The sequence below is a fragment of the Oncorhynchus nerka genome, linkage group LG12, assembly GCF_034236695.1.
Source record: "Oncorhynchus nerka isolate Pitt River linkage group LG12, Oner_Uvic_2.0, whole genome shotgun sequence".
Taxonomy (NCBI): Eukaryota; Metazoa; Chordata; class Actinopteri; order Salmoniformes; family Salmonidae; genus Oncorhynchus; species Oncorhynchus nerka.
Window position 1 is genome coordinate 42,492,670 of NC_088407.1, and position 13,901 is coordinate 42,506,570.

Below are 13,901 nucleotides of genomic sequence, written 5' to 3' on the forward strand. Positions count from 1 at the left end.
CACCTTTGGCGGTGATTACAGCTGTGAGTCCTTTTGGGCAAGTATTTTAAGAGTTTTGCACACCTAGAGTGTACAATATTTGGCCAATATTGTTTTAAAAATTATTCAAGCCCTGTCAAGTTGCTTCTTGATCATTGCTAGTCAGCCAATTTCAAGACTTGCCATAGATTTTCAAGCTGATTTCATTCAAAACTGTAACTAGGCCTCTCAGGAACATTCAATGTCATCTTAGTAAGCAACTCCAGTGTATATTTGGCCTTGTGTTTTAGGTTATTGTTCTGTTGAAATGTGAATTTGTCTCCGGTGTATGTTGGAAAGCAGACTGAATCAGGTTTTCCTCTATGATTTTGCCTGTTTGTATTCCATTTATTAAAAACATTTTTGTCTTAGCCGATGACAAGCAAACCCATAACATGATGCAGCCACCACCATACTTGAAGAGGGGTACTCAGTGATGTGTTTGCCAATTTATTCTCTCTGGCAACTGAGTTAATTATTATTATTTTATTTTTTTTCACCTTTATTTAACCAGGTAGGCTAGTTGAGAACAAGTTCTCATTTGCAACTGCGACCTGGCAAAGATAAAGCATAGCAGTGTGAGCAGACAACACAGAGTTACACATGGAGTAAACAATTAACAAGTCAGTAACATAATAAGGATGCCTGTATATTTATAGTGACTGGGTGTATCCAAAGCCTAATTAATAACTTTGCCATGCCCAAAGGGATATTCAGGATCTGAAATTCACTACTCGATTGTGGGACCTTACAGGTAATTGTGTGTGGGGTACAGAGATGGGGTAGTTATTAAAAAATCATGTTAACCACTATTATTGAACACGGAATGAGTGATGCAACTTATGTGATTTGTTAAGCGATAATTTACTTCTGAACTTATTTAGGCTTGCCATAACAAAGGGGTTGAATACTTATTGACTTAAGACATTTCAGCTTAAATGTTTCTATTAATTAGTAAAAATGTTGAAAAACATAATTACACTTTGATGTTATGGGGTGTGTAGGCCAGTGACACAAAATCTATTTAATTTAAAAAAATATTAAATTCAGGCTGTAACACAACAAAATATGGAAAAAAGTCCAGGGGTGTGAATACTTTCTGAAGGCAGTGGGGTCTGAAATTATTGACACCATTGATAAAGATGAGCAAAAATGACTGTATAAAATAAATAATTCAAATAATGCGCTATATTATATGCAAAACACATGGGGTTATACTAATACAATTGCTCAGAGAAATATATTTTGTTTAACAAGTAATATAAAACAAACATTTAAAAAAGATAGTGGTCAAAAGTTTTGAAACCCTGAGCTTTTTTCGAAAATGTTTTATGAGTTGGAGAACACATTGGTAGGGATCTTAGACCATTCCTCCATACCTAATCCTTTCAGATCCTCGAAATCATTTGTCTGTGCTTATAGATTGCCCTATTCAAATCAAACCTCAGGAATGATACTTTTTAGTTTGAAATTATTCTGAGTGATTCAGTTTGATTAAAGAATGAATTGATGCTCTAACATTTGTTGCATAAACACAATTTTCCATACTAAATGAAAAACTGCTGCTGATGGAGCTCAAGCTGCGCCTCTGAGCTGGATCTGTCTGAGCGTGTGTGGGTGGGTAACTCACCACTCTCAGATTAGAGGGGGGATAATGTAGCCAATGTTTTTTGTTTTCTGACTTTGATTCTGTGTTTTAGCTAGTAATGTATCAATACTTGCCGTTTACAAATTAGCTATGACTTAGCCTATGTGTGTATAGCACAACTTTGGATTTCACCTCCATCTCAAAATCAAATGGTGTTGAAGTTTTTACGTAATGATCTTATCTTTTCCTCTCACTTTGGCCATGCAGTGTTTGATTTGGATCTCTTTTAGTACCCATTTGGACTAATCTTCCAAGAGTCCTAGTCCTAGCAGTGTGCCTCACAAAAGTGATTGCTGTCTTCATTATAAAATGATCAACTTTACCCTGTATATCTAAAAATGACCATATATACAGTGCATTCAGAAAGTATTCAGACCCCTTCACTTTTTCTACATTTGTTACGTTACAGCCTTATTCTAAAATTGATTTAGTAAAAAGCACATGACCGCCTGCTTGGAGTTTGCCAAAAGGCACCTAAAGGACTCTGACTATGAGAAACAAGATTCTCTGGTCTGATGAAACCTAGATGTGACTCTTTGGCCTGAATGCCAAGCGTCACATCTGGAGGAAACCTGGCACTGTCCCTATGGTGAAGCAGGGTGTTGGCTGGATCATGCTGTGGGGATTTGTTTCAGTGGCAGGGACTGAGAGACTAGTCCCTGTTAGGTGACCTAAACTGGGATATGCTTAACACCCCGGCCATCCTACAATCTAAGCTAGATGCCCTCAATCTCACACAAACTATCAAGGAACCTACCAGGTACAACCCTAAATCCGTGAACGCGAGCACCCTGATAGAAATCATCCTGACCAACATGCCCTCTAAATACACCTCTGTTGTCTTCAACCAGGATCTTAGCGGTCACTGCCTCATTGCCTGCGTCCGTAATGGGTCCGCGGTCAAACGACCACCCCTCATCACTGTCAAACGTTCCCTAAAACACTTAGGCGAGCAGGCCTTTCTAATCGACCTGGCCCGGCTATCCTGGAAGGATATTGACCTCATTCCGTCAGTAGAGGATGCCTGGTTATTCTTTAAAAGTGGTTTCCTCACCGTCTTAAATAAGCACGCCCCATTCAAAAAATGTTGCACTAAGAACAGATATAGCCCTTGGTTCACTCCAGACTTGACTGCCCTTGACCAGCACAAAAACATCCTGTGGCATACTACATTAGCATCGAATTTCCCCCGCGATATGCAACTTTTCAGTGAAGTTAAGAAACCAATATACACAGGCAGTTAGGAAAGCAAAGTCTAGCTTTTTCAAACAGAAATTTGCATCCTGCATGGCCAGCCGTAGAAAAATGCTTATTGAAATTCTTGATTATCGTATATTTATCGGTGGTGACAGTGTTTCCTAGTCTCAGTGCAGTGGGCAGCTGGGAGGAGGTGCTCTTATTCTCCATGGACTTTACAGTGTCCCAGAACTTCTTGGAGTTTGCTACAGGATGCAAATGTCTGTTTGAAAAAGCTAGACTTTGCCTTGGACACTCTGTTAACTTACCTCCAGACGAGCTTCAATGCCATTCAACACTCATTCCTTAGCCTCCGACTGCTCTTAAATGCAAGTAAAACTAAATGCATGTTCTTCAACAGATCACTGCTCGCACCCGCCCACCCGTCTAGCATCACTACTCTGGACGGTTCTGACTTAGAATATGTGGACAACTACAAACACCTATGTGTCTGGTAAAAGAGACTGAAAACTTCCCTTCCAGACTCACATTAAGCATATCCAATCCCAAATTAAATCTAGAATCGGCTTCCTATTTCACAACAAAGCCTCCTTCACTCATGCTGCCAAACATACCCTCGTAAAACTGACTATCCTACCGATCCTTGACTTTGGCGATGTCATTTACGAAATATCCTCCAACACAAGCAAATTGGATGCAGTCTATCACAGTGCCATCCGTTTTGTCACCAAAGCCCCATATACTACCCACCACTGCGACCTGTATTTTCTCGTTAGGCTGGTCCTCGCTACATATTCGTCGCCAAACCCACTGGCTCCAGGTCATCTATAAGTCTTTGCTAGGTAAAGCTCCACCTTATCTCAGCTCACTGGTCACCATAGCAACACCCACCAGTAGCACGCGCTCCAGCAGATGTATTTCACTGGTCATCCCCAAAGCCAACACCCCCTTGGGCCGCCTTTCCTTCCAGTTGTCTGCTGCCAATGACTGGAATGAATTGCAAAAATCACTGAAGTTGGAGACTCATATCTCCCTCACTAACTTCAAGCGTCACCTGTCAGAGCAGCTTACTGATTGCTGCAGCTGTACACAGCCATCTGTAAATAGCCCATCCAACCAACTACCTACCTCATTCCCATATTTGTTTTTGTTTTTCCTACTCTTTTGCACACCAGTATTTCTGCTTGCACATCCTCATCTGCACATATCACTCTAGTGTAAATTGCTAAATTATAATAACTTCGCCGATATTGGTCTATTTATTGCCTTACCTCCTTATTTCATTTGCACACACTGTATACAGATTTTTCTATTGTGTTATTGACTGTACGTTTGTTTATCCCATGTGTAACTCTGTGCTGTTTTTGTCGAACTGCTTTGCTTTATCTTGGCCAGTTCGCAGTTGTAAATGAGAATTTGTTCTCAACTGGCCTACCTGGTTAAATAAAGGTGAATTTAAAACATAAATAGCTTATCTAAGTTTATAATTTTAAAAGGCAAATTATTAGAAAACCCTTTTATAATTATGTTAGCACAGCTGAAAACTGTTGTTCCGATTAAAGATAAAACTGGCCTTCTTTAGACTAGTTGAGTATCTGGAGCATCAGCATTTGTGGGTTTGATTACAGGCTCAACATGGCCAGAAACAAACACCTTTCTTTTGAAACTCGTCAGTCTATTCTTGTTCTGAGAAATTAAGGGTATTTCAAATTGCCAAGAAACTGAAGATCTTGTACAATGCTGTGTACTACTCCCTTCACAGAACAGCGCAAACGGGCTCTAACCAGAACAGAAAGTGGAGTGGAAGGCCCCGATGCACAACTGAGCAAGAGGGCAAGTACATTAGAGTGTCTAGTTTGAGAAACAGTCACCTCATAAGTCCTCAACTGGCAGCGAAATAAACTCAGCAAAAAAAGAAACGTCCTCTCACTGTCAACTGTGTTTATTTTCAGCAAACTTAACATGTGTAAATATTTGTATGAACACAACAAGATTCATCAACTGAGTCATAAACTGAACAAGTTCCACAGACATGTGACTAACAGAAATTTAATATTTTGTCCCTGAACAAAAGGGGGGGAGGGGGTCCCAAATAAAAAATAACAGTCCGTATCTGGTGTGGCCACTCGCTGAACTAAGTACTGCTGTTCATCTCCTCCTCATGGACTGCATCAGATTTGACAGTTCTTGCTGTGAGATGTTACCCCACTTTTCCACCAAGGCACGTGGAAGTTCCCAGACATTTCTGGGGGAAATGGCTCTAGCCCTCACCCTCCGATCCAACAGGTCCCAGACGTGCTCAATGGGATTGAGATCCGGCCTCTTCGCTGGCCATGGCAGAACACTGACATTCTTGTCTTGCAGGAAATCACACACTTGCAGGAAGTCACACACAGAACAAGCAGTATGGCTGGTGGCATTGTCATGCTGGAGTGTCATGTCAGGATGAGCCTGCAGGAAGGGTACCACACTCCTTGTAACGCACAGCGTTGACATTGCCTGCAATGACAACAAGCTCAGTCCGATGATGCTGTGACACACTGCCCCAGACCATGACGGCCCCTCCACCTCCAAATCGATCCCGCTCAAGAGTACAGGTCTCTGTGTAACGCTCATTCCTTCGACGATAAACGCCAATCCGACCATCACCCCTGGTGAGACAAAACCTTGACTCGTCAGTGAAGAGCACTTTTTGCCAGTCCTGTCTGGTCCAGCGACGGTGAGTTTGTGCCCATAGACGACGTTGTTGCCGGTGATGTCTGGTGAGGACATGCCTTTACAACAGGCCTACAAGCTCTCAGTCCAGCCTCTCTCAGCCTATTGCGGACAGTCTGAGCACTGATGGAGGGATTGTGCGTTCCTAATGTAGCTCGGGCAGTTGTTGTTGCCATCCTGTACCTGTCCCGCAGGTGTGCTGTTCAGATGTACCGATCCTGTGCAGGTGTTGTCACATGTCTGCCCCTGTGAGGACGATCAGCTGTCTGTCCTGTCTCCCTGTAGCGCTGTCTTAGGCGTCTCACAGTACGGACTGGCCACATCTGCAGTCCTCATGCCTCCTTGCAGCATTCCTCAGACACGTTCACGCAGATGAGCAGGCACCCTGTGATTCTTTCTTTTGGTATTTTTCAGAGTCAGTAGAAAGGTCTCTTTAGTGTCCTAAGTTTTCATAACTGTGACCTTAATTGCTTAGCGTCTTTAAGCTGTTAGTGTATTAACTACCGTTCCACAGGTGCATGTTCATTAATTGTGTATGGTTCATTGAACAAGCATGGAAAACAGTGTTTAAACCCTTTACAATGAAGATCTGTGAAGTTATTTGGATTTTTACAAATTATTTTTGAAAGACAGGGTCCTGAATAAGGGATGTTTCTTTTTTTGCTGAGTTTAGTACCCACAAAACACCAGTCTCAACGTCGACAGTGAAGAGGCGACTCCGGGATGCTGGCCTTCTAGTCAGAGTTGTAAAGAAAAGGCCATATCTCAGACTGGCCAATAAAAATAATAGATTAAGATGGGCAAAAGAACACAGACACTGGACAGAGGAAGATTGGAAAAAAGTGATATGGACAGACGAATCTAAGTTTGGGGTGTTTGGATCACAAAGAACAACATTCGCGAGACAGAAAAAATGAAAATATGGTGGAGGCAATGTGATGGTGCTTTGGTGGTGGTAAAGTGGGAGATTTGTACAGGTTAAAAGTGATCTTGAAGAAGGATGGCTGTCACTCCATTTTGCAACGCCATGCCATAACCTGTGGACAGTGCTTAATTGGAGCCAATTTCCTCCTACAACAGGACAATGACCCAAAGCACAGCTCCAAACTATGCAATAAGTATTTAGGGAATAAGTAGTCAGCTGGTATTCTGTCTATAATGGCGTGGCCAGCACAGTCACCGGATCTCAACCCTGTTGAGCTGTTGTGGGACCAGCTTGACCGTATGGTATGTAAGAAGTGCCCATCAAGCCAATCCAACTTGTGGGAGGTGCTTCAGGAAGAATGGGGTGAAATTTCTTCAGATTTCCTCAACAAATTGACAACTTGATTGCCAAAGGTCTGCGAGGCTGTAATTGCTGCAAATGGAGGATTCTTTAACGAAAGCAATTTTGAAGGACATTAATTATTTAAATTAAAAATCATTATTTATAACCTTGTCAACATCTTGACTATTTCCTATTCATTTTTCAACTAATTTCATGTATGTTTTCATGGAAAACAAGGATATTTCTAAGTGACCTCAAACTTTTGAACAGTAGTGTATATACATTTTTTACACAAAGATTAAACATGAAGCTTTACATTTTTCCATTCACTATAATGGGGGATCCTATTTTCTGCTAACAATGCCTGCATTACCGCGATCAACCTTGAACCCTATCCATGCTTCAAGTAAAGGGGACAGTCATTCTCCCCAGAAAGTATTCACACCCCTTGACTATTTCCACATTTTGTTTGTGTTACAACCTGATTTTAAAAGGGATTAGATTGAGATTGTGTCACTGGTCTACACACAATACCCCGTAATGTCAAAGTGCTATTGTGTTTTTAGAAATGTTTAGAAATGTATTAAAAATGAAAAGCTGAAATGTCTTGAGTCTAAGTATTCAACCCCTTTGTTATGGCAAGCCTAAATAAATTCAGGAGTAAACATTTGCTTAACAGGTCAAATAATAAGTTGCATGGACTCACACTGTGTGCAATAATAGTGTTTAACATGATTTTTGAATGACTACCTCATCTCTGTACCCCACACATACAATTATCTGTAAGGTATCTCAGTCAAGCAGTCCATTTCAAACACAGATTCAATCCCAAAGCCCATGGAGGTTTTCCAATGCCTCACAAAGGGCACATATTGGTAGAAGGGTAATTAAAAGCAGACATTGAATATCCCTTTGATCATGGTAAAGTTATTAATTACACTTTGGATAGTTTATCAATACACTGAGACACTACAAAGATACAGGTGTTCTTCCTAACTCAGTTGCCGGAGAGGAAGGAAACCACCAGATTTCACCATGTGGTGAATGGTGACTTTAAAACCGTTACGGAGTTTAATGCAACCGCTGTGTCAGATTTAAAAAAGACTTTACGGCGAAAGCAAACCTTGCGATTATGTTTGGTCAGCGCCAAGTCACAGAAAAACATACAGCCATTTTCCAAAGAAGGAGAGGTGTCACAAAAGTCAGAAATAGCATTATAAATATCCACTTACCTTTTGATGATCTTAATCAGAATGCACTCCCAGGAATCCCAGTTCCACAATAAATGTTTGTTTTGTTCGATAAAGTCCATAATTTATGTCCAAATACCTCCTTTTTGTTCACGTGTTTAGTTCACAAATCCAAACTCACGAGGCGCGGGCAAGTCCAGGCAAAAGTTCAGACGAAAAGTCCCAAAAATTATATTACAGTTCGTAGAAACATGTAAAACGATGTGTAGAATCAATCTTTAGGATGTTGTTATCATAAATCTTCAATAATGTTTTAACCGGACAATTCCTTTGTCTTTAGAAAGGAAAATGAATGCAGCTAACTCTCACGGGCTCGCGCGAGACTAAGCTCATGGCATTCTGCCAGACACCTGACTCAAACAGCTGTAATTCTCTCCCCCTTCACAATAGAAGCCTGAGACAGGTTCTAAAGACTGTTGACATCTAGTGGAAGCGTAATATGACCCCATAGACACTGTATATTCGATAGGCAATGACTTGAAAAACTACAAACCTCAGATTTCCCACTTCCTGGTTGGATTTTTTCTCAGGTCTTTGTCTGCCACATGAGTTCTGTTATACTCACAGACATCATTCAAACAGTTTTAGAAACTTCAGAGTGTTTTCTATCCAAATATACTAATGATATGCATATTCTAGCTTTTGGGCCTGAGTAGCAGGCAGTTCACTCTGGGCACCTTATTATCCAGGCTACTCAATACTGCCCCCCAGTCCGAAAGGAGTTGATGGCTGTGATAGGAGAAAACTGAGGATGGATCAACAACATTGTAGTTACACCTCAATACTAACCTATATGACAGAGTGAAAAGAAGGAAGCCTGTACAGAATCAAAATATTCCAAAATATGCATCCTGTTTGCATTAAGGCAATAAAGTAAAACTTCAAAAAATGTGGCAAAGAAATCAACTTTGTCTTCAATACAACGCATTATGTTTGGGGCAAACACAACACATCACTGAGTAGCACTCTTCATATGTTCAAGCATGGTGGTGGCTGCATCATGTTATGGGTATGCTTGTCATCGGCAAGGACTAGGGAGTTGTTTTGATAAAAAGAAACGGAATAGAGCTAAGCAAAGGCAAAATCCTAGAGGAAAACTTAGTTCAGAATTGCTTTCCAACAGACCCTGGTAGACATTCACCTTTCAGCTAGATAATAACCTGAAACACAAAGCCGAATATACACTGGAGTTGCTTACCAAGACAACATGGATTGTTCCTGAGTGGCCTAGTTATAGTTTTGACTTAATTCAGCTTGAAATTCTATGGCAAAACTTAATGGCTGTCTAGCAATGATCCACAACCAACTTGACAGAGCTTGAATAATTTTTTCAAGCATAATATGCAAATATTGTACAATCCAGGTGTGCAAAGATCTTAGACACCCAGAAAGACTCACAGCTGTAATGTACTGACTCTGGTGTAAATATTTATGTAAATGAGATATTTCTGTATTTAATTTTTAAAAAAACTTGCAAACATTTCCTAAAACATTTTTTCCACTTTGTTATTATGGGTTATTGTATGTAGATTGGTATAAAAAAAAAAGTTATCCATTTTGAATTGCAACTGTAACACAACAATATTTGTATAAGTCTAAGTCTTGTATTATATAAGTATATAAGTCAAGGGGTAGGAATACTTTCTGAAGGAACTGTACATACAGTACATGAACAATACTCACTATACTTATCTCTCTTTCTCCCCTCTCCCTCCTTTCTACCTCTCCCTGTAGGGTACATCAGTGTGCCAGGCTACAGCCATCGGGGCTGCAGTCATCCTGCTCTACATGTCCAGGGCCTGCTACAACCTGGTGGTGGTGGCTCTTTCTCCAGAGGACCGGCCCAGCCCCTTCAACTACAGCTGGTACAACGTCTCTGACCAGGTAGGATAACCCACGCACCCTCACAAGCATGCACGCAGACACACATACACATAAAATGGTGATGATGAAGATAGTTCCAGTTAAGTCACTGTGACAGGACTAGGGACGTGTGTGTGTGTGTGTGTGTGTGTGTGTGTGTGTGTGTGTGTGTGTGTCAGGACTGTTTAACTGTCAGTGAACCTTGTTGTCCTAGATATCCAAAGCCCACAGTGCTGTGCTGCCAGCCAAACACACGCATACAGACACACATACAACTGCTGTCTGACATAATTAATCATCTATAATATTGCTAATTAGTCTGCAAACACCCTGTGTGTGTGATTAGGCTATGTATGTAACTAACTGGCAGTCACATCAATTCTTCATTAGTTGCATGGTTGATTTTTCTTTTTACATACATCTCCATGTGTCAACACACATGCAGTTTCTCAATTGTGCACACGTGTATGCCCAATTTAAGAGTCCATGTGTGTGCAATGTGCATATGTGTCCTCGTCTGTGTGTGTTCATGCTTATATAATGTGTCTGGCTTTACATGGCTCTGTGTGTGTTTTGTCTGTGAACACTGTAAGCTCTTATGACTCAAAAAGTATTTATACCTCTCCACATTTGGTTTAAGCCTGAATTCAAATTGTAATCAATAGATTTCTCACCCATCTACACAGAATACCCCATAATGACAGTGAAAACAACATGTTTTTTATAAATTTTTGCACAATTTATTGAAAATTAAATATGTATTCACACCTTTGCACCTTTAGCAGTGACTCTTTCTGGGTAAGTGTCTAAGAATTTTGAACACCTGGATTGTACTATATTTGCACATTATTTTTTAAATTTGTCAAGCTCTGTCAAGTTGGTTGTGGATCATGACTAGACAGCCATTTTCAAGTCTTGCCATAGATCTTCAAGCTGATTTAAGTCAAAACTGTAACTAAAGCCACTTCATTCGGTGTCATTTGGCCTGTCCTGCTGAAGGGTGAATTTGCTGCTCAGTGTCTGTTGGAAAGCAGACTGAACCAGCGTTTTTCTAGGATTTTGATGTGCTGTTGTGCTTGGCTCTATTCCATTTCTTTTTATCCTAAAATAGTCCTTGCCGATGACAAGCATACACATAACATGATGCAGCCACCACCATGCTTGATTAAATGAAGAGTGGCACTCAGTGATGTGTTGGATTTGCACCAAACATAACGCTTTGTATTCAGAACATAAAGTTAATTTCTTTGCCAAATGTTTTGCAGTTTTACTTTAGTGCCTTATTGCAAACAGGATGCATGTTTTGGAATATTTGTACTCTGTACAGGCTTCCTTCTTTTCAATCTGTCATTTAGGTTAGTATTGTGGAGTAACTACCATGTTGTTGATCCATCCTCAGTTTTCTCCTATCACAGCCATTAAACTATAACTATTTTAATGTCACCGTTGGCCTCATGGTGAAATCCCTGAGTGGTTTCCTTTGTCTCCGGCAACTGAATTAGGAAGGACACCTGTATCTTTGTAGTGACTTGGTGTATTGATGCAATAACCGAAGTGTAATTAATAACTTTACCATGCTAAAAGGGATATTTATTTTCAGCTTTCATTTACTCATCTATCAATAGGTGCCCTTTTTTGCGAGGCATTGGAAAACCTCTCTGGTCTTTGTGGTTGAATCTGTTTTTGAAATTCCCTGCTCGACTGAGGGACCGACTCTGTATGTGTGCGCTACAGAGATGAGGTAGTAATTCAAAAATCAATCACTATTATTGCACACAGAGTGAGTCCATGCAACTTATTATGTGACTTGTTAAGCACATTTTTATTATGTGACTTGTTAAGCACATTTTTACTCCTGAACTTTTTTTTAATAGGTTTGCCATAACAACGGGGTTGAATACTTAGACTCAAGACATTTCAGCTTTTCATTTTTAATAAATTTGTAAACATTTCTAAAAACATAATTCCACTTTTGGACATTATGCGGTATTGTGTGTAGGCAGTGACACAATCTCAATTGAATCCATTCTAAATTCAGGCTGTAACACAACAACGTTTGGAACAAGTCCAGGTGTGAAGACTTTCTGAAGGCACTGTATGTATATGGGTCCCTCTGTGAATCTGTGTGTGTATATATATATATATATATATATATATATATATCCCATTTTTACAACTGTTCTCCAGTCTCCCTTATAAGTTGACACTTGGCTTGATTTCACTCAGTCCAGGATGCTTTGATGACAGAGCCATCCTATTCAGTTTTGTTTGCTGAGTGGCTGAGAGCTCTGTGGCTGCTGCAGCAACAATCCATTTGAGGGGATTTGGGAGGATATGGGGGAAAGGTCTTTGTTTGTCTATAAATAACTCAGTCAGGCAAGGAGGGGGAGCACAGCCAAGGGCTGCCTGGTGCTAGTGACCTAGATCTGAGCTCAACCCCTGAAATAGACGGCCCTGTACTGGAGGTTTCCCTTTTTCCCATAGGCCATCTGGTGCGTGTGTGCGTGCGTGTGCGCGTCTGTGTGTCTTGGTTTATTGCTTTAAATGTAGTTTAAATGTGTCTGTCGGACACATATAAGCACACACACACTCTTGTGTCTTTGTTTCTGCTTCTCTGTCTCCTGTCTAATCTATCCATCTTGGTTCGATTGAATTTCTCATATAATTACAAGTAGTAGGCTGTAGTATACAACATTGCGTAAATGTGTGTATTTGTGATTATCTGAGGGATAATCTTAAGGTATATTTGGTTCTCAGTCGACATACTTGTCTGCATGTCTTTATCCATGCTCTAATTAGCCATTGTGTCTGTGTAAATCTCCTGTCATCATGGAAATCCCTCTGTACACATGCTGTCAATCTCTGTCGTTGTCTTGTTGTCCCCCAACATCTGCCTCTTTCGGGTTGTGTTGCCTGTGTGTCTTTAATCTTTCTGGTGTGTGTGTTTGTCTGTTTCATTTCTCTGAATGCTTGATCGATGTGTGTTGTGCTTCCAGGCAGACGTCGAGAAGATCAGGGGAGAGGCCTACATCATCTTTGGGATCATCCTCTTTTTCTGGGAGCTGCTGCCCACCAGTCTGGTTGTGGTCTTCTTCAGGGTACAGAGGCCCAATCTGAACCTAGTAAGACAATAGCTTTATTTCACTTTTACATCATAATGTAAACAGCGCATTGCACTCTAGGATTGATAGGGGAGTAAATTCCGTCAAATTCAAAAGGTGAACAGTGCAATTCAATAGGTAGCTGACATGTCTGCGTTGACTTTGAGAGAAATATTTTTTTATTTTTTTTATTTAACCTTTATTTAACCAGGTAGGCTAGTTGAGAACAAGTTCTCATTTGCAACTGAGACCTGGCCAAGATAAAGCATAGCAGTGTGAACAGACAACACAGAGTTACACATGGAGTAAACAATTAACAAGTCAATAACACAGTAGAAAAAAAAGGGGAGTCTATATACATTGTGTGCAAAAGGCATGAGGAGGTAGGCGAATAATTACAATTTTGCAGATTAACACTGGAGTGATAAATGATCAGATGGTCATGTACAGGTAGAGATATTGGTGTGCAAAAGAGCAGAAAAGTAAATAAATAAAAACAGTATGGGGATGAAGTAGGTAAAAATGGGTGGGCTATTTACTGATAGACTATGTACAGCTGCAGCGATTGGTTAGCTGCTCAGATAGCAGATGTTTGAAGTTGGTGAGGGAGATAAAAGTCTCCAACTTCAGCGATTTTTGCAATTCGTTCCAGTCACAGGCAGCAGAGAACTGGAACGAAAGGTGGCCAAATGAGGTGTTGGCTTTAGGGATGATCGGTGAGATACACCTGCTGGAGCGCGTGCTACGGATGGGTGTTGCCATCGTGACCAGTGAACTGAGATAAGGCGGAGCTTTACCTAGCATGGACTTGTAGATGACCTGGAGCCAGTGGGTCTGGCGAC

General features: G+C 40.7%; 1 pseudogene; it reads left to right on the plus strand.

Moving 5' to 3' along the window:
- Positions 1-13,901, plus strand: part of LOC115138247 (G protein-coupled receptor 137Ba-like) — a 70,762-nt pseudogene that overhangs the window by 45,557 nt on the left and 11,304 nt on the right.